Here is a 9520-nt window from a genome sequence, read left to right on the forward strand (position 1 = left end):
GGCAACTTTTGTGGAATACTCCTTTACACTGTGTGTAGATGTATCACTGTGATTAATTTAATAAAGAGCTAAATATTCAATAGCTTAACGGTAGAATGTTAGGTGGGACTTCTGGACACAGAGAGGTCTCAGGAAGAGGAAAAGTGGGATCACCATTCAGAAACAAAGAAAGAACAGCATACAAGAGAAGTCAAATCCATGAGCCATGTGACAGCAGGTAGATTAATTGAAAGGAGTGAATTAAATTATAGAAACTAGCTAGAAACAAGTCTAAGATAATAATGATCTTTCAAAATTAATAAGTCTATGTGTCATGATTTGGGACTGGCCGTCCAAGGAAGCCTACTACACATGACACTTACGTGGTGTCATATATATTCACATAAGGACCTAGAAAACTAAAAAAAAGTTCAAATCATGGAGTCAAACACACCTTCTAACAAGAGAAGCCTCTTGAATAGGGTAGCATACAGAGACTACCTGCAAGGTGGAGCCATCTGTCTGCACCATTCACTAAGCTGAGCTATGCAACAACTCTCATGGTATGTTGGGAGCAGTGAGACCCCAGATCCTGAATTTCTTGTAATCCCCTGATCTGAGTGCCTACAGCTGCTCTGAGCACGAGACCTTCATGAGCTCCCAAGGTCCTGATGAGGAGCAGAAGGAGCGAGAACATGAGGGAGAAAGTCAGGAACGTGAGGGGTGCGTTCACTCATGGAGACGGTGGGACAGAACTAAAGGGAGATCACCAACTCCAGTTGGAATGGGACTGATGGATCATGTGACCAAACCCGTCTCTCTGAATGTGGCCAACAGCGGGGGCTGACTGAGAAGCAAAGGACATTGGCGCTGGGCTCTGATTCTTCTGCATGGACGGGCTCTGTGGGAGCCTTCTCAGCTTGGTCGATCGCCTTCCTGGACCTGGGGGGAGTTGGGAGGACCTTGGACTTAGCATAGAGTGGGGAACCCTGATGGCTCCTTGGCCTTGAGAGGGAGGGAGGGGAGGTATGGGTGGAGGGAAGGGGAGGGAAGGGGGAGAAGGAGGGGAGGGAAGGGGAAGGAGGAGCGGAGGGAGGGGGGAGGAGGAGGGAAGGAGATGGAATTTTTTAAATATAAAAAAAAAAAACCATGAGAAAAAAAAAAAAAAAAAAAAAAAAAAGGAGTTCCTGATGGCAGGAGAGTGGTTTCTGGTGGGTTTGGCTGGGGCCTGGCTATCTCTATATAATCTGCCCATGAACACAATAAAGGGGGCATTCTTGGGGAAATCAAGGATGACCCGTGTCTCTGTCTGTATGTGTTTGTGTATTTTAACCTCCTGCCCCTTGCTCGAAGCTCGATAACTGAGTAAAAGCGCACAGAGCGCAGACACGGGGGCACGGTGCGCAGCAATGGTAATTTAAGATTTGTCTCAGGCAGTCAGGTACACAGTAAAGACAGATGCAGATAGGAAAAACACTCTAAATGGGTTACACTGTGAACAAAACACTGTGCATAGGTTTAAAATCAGTGGCTTGGGCAATCTGTGGGACCACTGGCAGTGATACCAGGATTTATCCATAGTGTTTGAACTGGCTTTTTGAAGCCCATTCTTTTAGAAGGGACACCTTGCCTAACCTAAGTATAGCGGGGAGGGCTTTGGTCCTTCTTCAATGTGAAAAAAAAGAATGGATATAGACAGACATAAAAATATACTTAATAAATATTAGTAAGATAAAGTCTTTAAAGAGAATAAATTAATATTAAAGGACAATCCATGTAAAGATTAAAAACACATAGAGTCTGGATCATACGTTTTGTTGACTTTGAATTTTTGGATTGCTGATGAGTGAATGACAGGTAGCTAAAAGCCATGGAATTGTAAAAGGCACTTCATTATTTTAAACCAACCTAGATACCTTAGGAATGCCTTAACTTTAAAATATAAATCAGAAAATGTATTATTTTGGGAAAGAGGTTATGCTTTTGTTTCCACAGAAAACAAAAGGCTATGGGTTCATTCAAGTATATTAGACTTCAAGTTTGATTATGGGAGACCTCCTTGAGAATCTTGGCCACAGAAATAAAGAAATATACCTAAAAAATATAAGACAGATGATGTATATTTTACCTGCTCAAACATAAAACAAAATCATCATTGATCTGGCTTGTATACAACACACAGTCTATACTTATATTAATACAAAGTATTACCTTTGAACGTTTTGTGTTTTCAGAACAAGAATGGACTTAAATGAAAATAAGTGGCCCAGATAATCCAGTCTCTCATAGTAACTCTGTTACAGTGTCCTCAGAATTCTACATCTAAATCACCTTCAAAACTACTGGCTGAGATGGTACAACTCACAGTCTATTCTGACCAAGAATGCAGATAAGTCTTGTGCTTTCCCATTGAATAGAGAGTGGGCAACAAATGTTAAAGCTAGTTCTCCCAGGACTTGACCATTATGATAATTTTCTTAGGGGCTTCCAAAGATTCCATTGTCCCCAGACAACAGGAAGCCATCTAGAGAACACAACACCCACATTCCAAGAGGTGGGTGGTTTTTATGTTGGATGGATTAATAATCATTTAGGGATTTAGTCACAAGTTATTATTGGCCATGGTCAGGGCAGGGAGAAAGCTAAACAAAGGAGATTAGATTCAGGGACCTCTTTCTGAAGGGGAAAAAAGAGAATCTGGTATAGAGATGATTGGAGAAAAGGATGGATTGTTGTGTTTACTTTTGAACAACTACTGGTCTCAAATATTTTATATTGGTATGGATTTTGTGCTTAGGTAAAATTTTAAATTTTTTGTGAGATTATATATATATGTCTCTACTTTTATTTGTTATTATAGCTATCATTCTCATTCTTTAAATGTAAATTTTAGTCTTGAAAGCTATTCAGGATATTAATGAAATATAAGTTATGTATGTTTTCAAGGTCATACAGAGATATATTTTACATAGGTAGGTGATCTTCAAACACTTAAAAAATCTAAAAAATATGATATTTAAATGTTTTGATAACATAAGGTTTTTCATGACCACAAGAACATTTGCTTTTGTAAAAGGATAATAGACATTGAAGAACCTCCATATGGAGCTTTTTTCTTTTTGGCAAAAGTTAACTTTTAGAAAAAGAAATTGCCCTTGTCTCAACCAATGTCTATGCTGTCCAAACTGTGTAGTGAGGAGCTGCGGGCTGCGTTCCTGCTGCCCTGCTCCTGGCCGCCTGGCTAGCTTATGCCCCGAAATAACAACACACAAATTGTATTCATTTAAATATTGCCTGGCCCATTAATTTCAGCCTCTTACTCACATCTTGACTAACCCATATCTAATAATCTATGTAGCACCATGAAGTGGTGTCTTACCGGAAAGATTCTAGCGTACGTCCATCTTGGGCTGGAGCTTCATCGTGTCTGGCTGTAGAGGCAGGACAATTGTCTGAGCCATCTACCTCACTTCCTTCTTCCTGTTCTGTCTACTCCACCCACCTATTTTCTAACCTATTAGGCCAAGCAGTTTTCTTTATTAATTAATCAATGAAATCAACAGATTGATAGAAGACCCGCCTCCATCAAAACTGGGTAAACAAGACACACAAAAAGTGATTGCTAAACTTTGCCAAGACAGGATAGGACAGTCCATCAGAAATTCCTGCTTTACATAAAAGTCTGTTGAATATTATAGGCCTATAGGCTGAAAATTGATGCCCCAATATTGCATAGGGTTGACTTTGGTTGACTCTCCAGGTAACCAGAAATCTCTGTTGTTTCTTAATTTTGGAAGTTATCTGCTCTTTACTTCCTGTTTACTCAAGTAATATCTATCCTTCCTGAGTCTTTGATGAATTTGAAGACAAGATAATTATAGTTACAGTTTTCTTTGTTACCAAATTTAGTTAAAAATAATTTACAAAAGAGTTGTAGAATGTATAAGTTTGAAAAACATAAAAACTTAAGTTGTCTATCTGAGAAAATGTTTTAAGTTCTGAAAAGATATTTTCAGGCTGGTAATACAAGCTATAATAAAAATGGTTTCGATATAACACTTTGGACTCCCTAAAATATGATATTGATACAGTACTTTCTAAAAGTTTGCCAAATACATGTCTACCAGAAATTGTGAATGCATTTTTCACTTGAGAATGTTCTTATTGTATATAGTTTTGCTTAATTAAACTTAAAATCTTTAATTTTTATTTAGACAAAAAGGGGGAAATGTTGCAGAATATTTCTTTGTATTGTGTGAAGATATGTCACTGTGATTCATTCAGTAAATAGCAGAATAGCCAATACCTAAACAGGAAGAGGTTAGGTGGGTCTTCTGGGGACAGAGAGATCTTGGGGAAGAAGAAAGGTGAGGTCACCAGCCAGATGTAGAGGAGGCAGGATATGCAAGAGGAGAGATAAGAGTCATGAGCCAAATGGCAGCATGTATATTAATAGAAACTGGTTTATTAACTTGTAAAAGTTAGAAAAAATCCTAAGTTAAGGCTATGCTTTCATAATTAATAACAAGATTCTGAGTTACGATTTACAGTCTGGAAGACCAAAAACATCTGCTATAGGCTGTAGTTCTCCTCATGTCCAACTAAAAATACAAAACAAACTCAGTTATAAACAGTAGCGATGAATACAACCATGACATATTAGCTTATTAAAAATGTAAAAATGTCAAGGAGATGTGGAAAGCATTTTGACATCAGACATGGAGACGCAGAGTTTGGAGTTTGTTCAGATGGTTTTCAGTCTTGCTTTGGTCCAGTATTTCCTTGCTATGCTTCCTTCCCTGTGTCTTTGGAATGGTAATGTGTATCCTGTGACATTATAAGTTGGAAGTATGTCATCTTTTTTATTTTTACCGGTGATTACAGTTAAGAGATTGTAATGCGTCTCAGAAGAGACTCTGGACTTTGAAATAAGTTTGAGTCTGTTATAGACTCTGGGGACTTTTGTAGTTGAACTGAATGCATTTTTGCATTATGACATGGCTATAAGCATTTGTGGGCTCTGAGGGCCAGCCACGACAATCTAAGTCTGGGCAGAAAGGAAGTTCTTTACTTCCTCCAACCATTATCACCTGGGACTCTGGCCATTGATAAATTTAAATGGAGTCTGGAGTCTCAATAACTTACCCTGAGACAATGCCTGGCAGGCAGAGATTACCTGACCCCCACCCAAGAGCAAACCATTCAAAGAAAATTTCTGGCATTCCAAGCACTGTAAATAAAAACACCTGCCAGCACAGAGACCCCCTCATCCCCACCTTTACTACTATAAAAACCGAATTCTAATTGAGCTCGGGGGCTTTCCGGATATTCCAATATGTTTGACATGTGGAGAGACTGAGTTTGCAAACTTGATTAAAATAAAGGCTCTTTGCTTTAAAAAAAATGTAAAAATGTAATTTGAAAAAACCAAATATGTGTGTGTGTCATTTGTGTGTGTGTGTTTGTATCATTGTTTGCCTTTTTGCTTCTGTGATAAAACACTCTGACCAATAGAAATAAAAAAGAAGAAAGGTTTTTTTTTTTCTCTCATTTCCAGATCTCAACCATTGAGGAAAATTAAGGCAGGAACTTAAGTGGGAACTTAAGCAGAAACCATGAAGAAATGCTGTTATATCTGGATATATGTTCATTCAGTGTTCTGATACAGTCCCTGGATGACCTGCCTAAGGATAGCATCACCCACAGTTGGGCGGGGCCTTCTATATCAACTAGCAGTTAAAACAATGGCCTGAAAGACATGATCATAGGCCAGTACAATCAAGACAGTTCTTCAATTGAAGGTACCTCTTTCCTGGTAACTCTAGGATGTGTCAAGTTGATAATAAACCTAGCCAAGAAGGTATAGATATACTTGTATATATTAAAGTCCAGACATTGAATATACAAGTATGGTTTATTTTAAACTCTTCTTTGGGTTTTGACTCCAGATAATGAAAGGGTGGTGGCATTCATTCTTATGATACAAGACCAAATTCCAGCATTCATATTCACTCTCTAAATCTCAGAATAGAAATACAGAAGAAAACATGCCAATAATGTCTGCTACCTAACTCCTGAGAAATTTCTAGAAATTGAGAGATGGCATGTTTACTTTTAATTTAGTTAGAACTGTTCTGTTTGTAGGATGAATGCAGTATCATCAGTGTAAGAAGCCATGAGCCAGTGATGGAGTCACAGCTTATCAGTTAAGAACAGCTTATCAGTTAAGCTTATCAGTACAAGACACTAGTTTTGTTCCCAGTACCCATATAAGGCAGCTCACAACCATCTATAATTCTAGTTCTGCAGCTCTTTATTGGCCTCCACAGACACCTACACATATGTCAAATGTATGAATAAACAATAAATACAGATACATATAAATAATAAATATTTAAGGGACTATGACACATTCAAAAAATATATTCTAAAAATCTGAAAAGAGGGCAATCATCCATCTCTGATAAATATATGCCCTTTGATATAAAAGGAAATACTGTTTTCAGTATTTACAGAACATTTACTAACTTACCATCTATTTATCAAGAAATAAATTCTTAACAGAAATAGTAGTAAAATGATATTATCTAACTCATATTCAATATAATTAAAGCATAGTATCAAGAGATGGGAGGCAACAGCAAAATCACTACTAATTTTCTAAGTAAGTCAAAATTTCTTGCACTAATAAATTGATAATATCTCTGAATAGCTAAAGTAGAGCTTGAAATACATCATTGAATAAATAATGAGAGGAAAAGTAAATTGTAAATTATAAAATAAGTAGATATCTAGAATGGCTCCATTAACATCAGCATAAATTCAAAACAAGCTTGATTTAAGCATTATTGCTATAAACATAAGCTTTAATGCTATAAATTCCTCCTCTGCACATTTTCAGCAATATTTCACAAAATTCTACATGCTGTGAATTCAATCAAGCTTTTAAGTTTAGATGTTTTCTAACTATTCTTGATACTTCTTTATTGACCCATATTTCTTAATTTCAAATTGTTTCATGATTTTTCAGCTTTTAATGTTGATATCTATAATGTTTCTATTGCCATAACATTTTATATGATTTGAAAACTGTTCATTTTTTAATTCTTAAAGCTTATTGCATGGCTTGGTTTATGTTGGTTATTACACAAGAACTTACTGATTACAAAACTTGGATTACTTGACTTATCTTGATTAATATGTGTTATAGTCTTAGAAAGAATATATGTTTGACTTCTAGTTGGCATGCTTTAGAAATATCAAATAAATAAATTGGGTTCATGTTTCTAAGCACCTCCACATTCTTACTGATTATCTATTTTTTTAAAGAATTCTATTTTATTAAAAATTTCCGTCTCCTCCCACTTCCCTCTCCTCCCTTTCACCTATACCCCCACTCCCTCCCTCTCCAGGCTAAAGAGCAGTCAGGGTTCCCTACACTATGGGAAGTCCAAGGTCCTCCCAACTCCCCCTAGGTCCAGAAAGGTGAGCAACCAAACTGACAAGACTTACACAGAGCCTGTCCATGCCATAGAATCAAAGTCCATCGCCATTGTCCTTGGCTTCTCAGTCAGCCTCCACTGTCAGCCACATTCAAAGAGTCTGGTTTGTTCACATGCTCCATCAGACCCATTTCAACTGGTCTTGGTGATCTTCCGTTAGATCTGTCCCACCGTCTCAGTGGGTGAACACACCCCTCAGGGTCCTGACTTTCTTGCTCATGTTCTCCCTTCTTCTGCTCCTCATCAGGACCTTGGGAGCTCAGTCCAGTGCTCCAATGTGGGTCTCTGTCTCTATCTCCATCCATCACCAGAAGAGACACTTAAGGTCATGCTCAACCTCCTTAGCGATTAGGAAAATGCAAATCAAAACAACTTTGAGATACCATCTTACACCTGTCAGAATGGCTAAAATCAAGAACACCAATGATAGCCTATGCTGGAGAGGATGTGGAGTAACGGGAACACTCCTCCATTGCTGGTGGGAATGCAAACTTGTGCAACCACTTTGGAAATCAGTGTGGCGTTTTCTCAGGAAATTGGGAATCAATCAACCTCAGGATCCAGCAATACCACTCTTGGGAATATACCTAAGAGACGCCCAATCATACTCCAAAAGCATTTGTTCAACTATGTTCATGGCAGCATTATTTCTAATTGCCAGATCCTGGAAACAACCTAGATGCCCCTCAATGGAAGAATGGATAAAGAAAGTGTGGAATATAAACACATTAGAGTACTACTCAGCAGTAAAAAAATAATGCTGTTTTGAATTTTGCATGCAAATGGATGGAAATAGGAAACACTATTCTGAGTGAGATAACCCAGACCCAAAAAGAGGAATATTGTATGTACTCACTCATAAGTGGATTCTAGCCATAAATAAAGGACATAGAGCCTATAATTTGTGATCCTAGAGAAGCTAAATAAGAAGGTAAACCCAAAAAAACATACTGTTATTATCCTGGATATTGGAAATTGACAAAACTGCCAGGCAGGACTTGGAGGCATGAGGGTGGGGGTGAGGTGGGGATAAGGGGAGATGCGGGGAGAGAAGGGAGAAGGAGAGGATGGGGAGAGCTTGAGGGAATGGGATGGTTGGGATGGAGGAGGGGTGGTTGGGGGATCAGGGAAGTATCTATCTTAATTACAGGAGCCATTTTAGGGTTGGCAAGAGACTTGACTCTAGAGAGGTTCCCAGGTGTCCAAGGAGATGTCCCCAGTTTGTTTATTGGGCAACAGAGGAAAGGGTGCCTGAAATGGCCTTGTCCTATAGCCACACTGATGATTATCTTGCATATTACCATAGAACCTTCATCTGGTGATGGATGGAGATAGAGACTGATTATCTATTTATTGTAAATTGTGGTAAATATTGGAAGGAAGCACTGATCTTTAGCCATGATTGTAAATTTATCTATTTCTCTTTATTTTTTCTATTTTTAAAATTTAGATAAATAATATCTTCTAATAACTTCAAAAACATACTATATTGAACTAATTGTTAATAAATTATACTTCATTGGAGTTCAAACATTTCCCTTTACATTAGTTTGCATCAGATTAAATCTTTGGAAGGAGCATATGTAGAAGCCATGCTTAGTGGAACATAATACTTGTGGTATGTGTAAAGAAACAAAGAATAAAAGGAAGGCTAAGGTCTCCCTTCCCTGTCTCAGTCACTCCACTATTATCTCTCTTAGAGATCCATGTTCTTCCTGCAGTACTGATCTAGAGTCCAAGCCTTCAATACTTGTTGACTAGAGACTCATCCAAGCCATTGAATTTTGTAAAATAGATGCAATTGTGGGAAGGAGATGACAATTAACATCAATTATAAATAAATAATAAGTTTACAGATCAGTGAAAGCAATGAAAAAATTAACCTAGACAATCAACAAAAATATTGTATAATCACTAAATCAATTGCAAATGAACAAAAGAAAAATGCTCAATAGACATAGTCATTGGGGAATAAAAAGACACAGTAAAATTCTTATATTTCTGGCTACCCACTGCTGTAGTAGTCTTAGCTCCTCTAT

Source organism: Arvicola amphibius, chromosome 1 (assembly GCF_903992535.2).
Source record: "Arvicola amphibius chromosome 1, mArvAmp1.2, whole genome shotgun sequence".
NCBI classification, from domain to species: Eukaryota; Metazoa; Chordata; class Mammalia; order Rodentia; family Cricetidae; genus Arvicola; species Arvicola amphibius.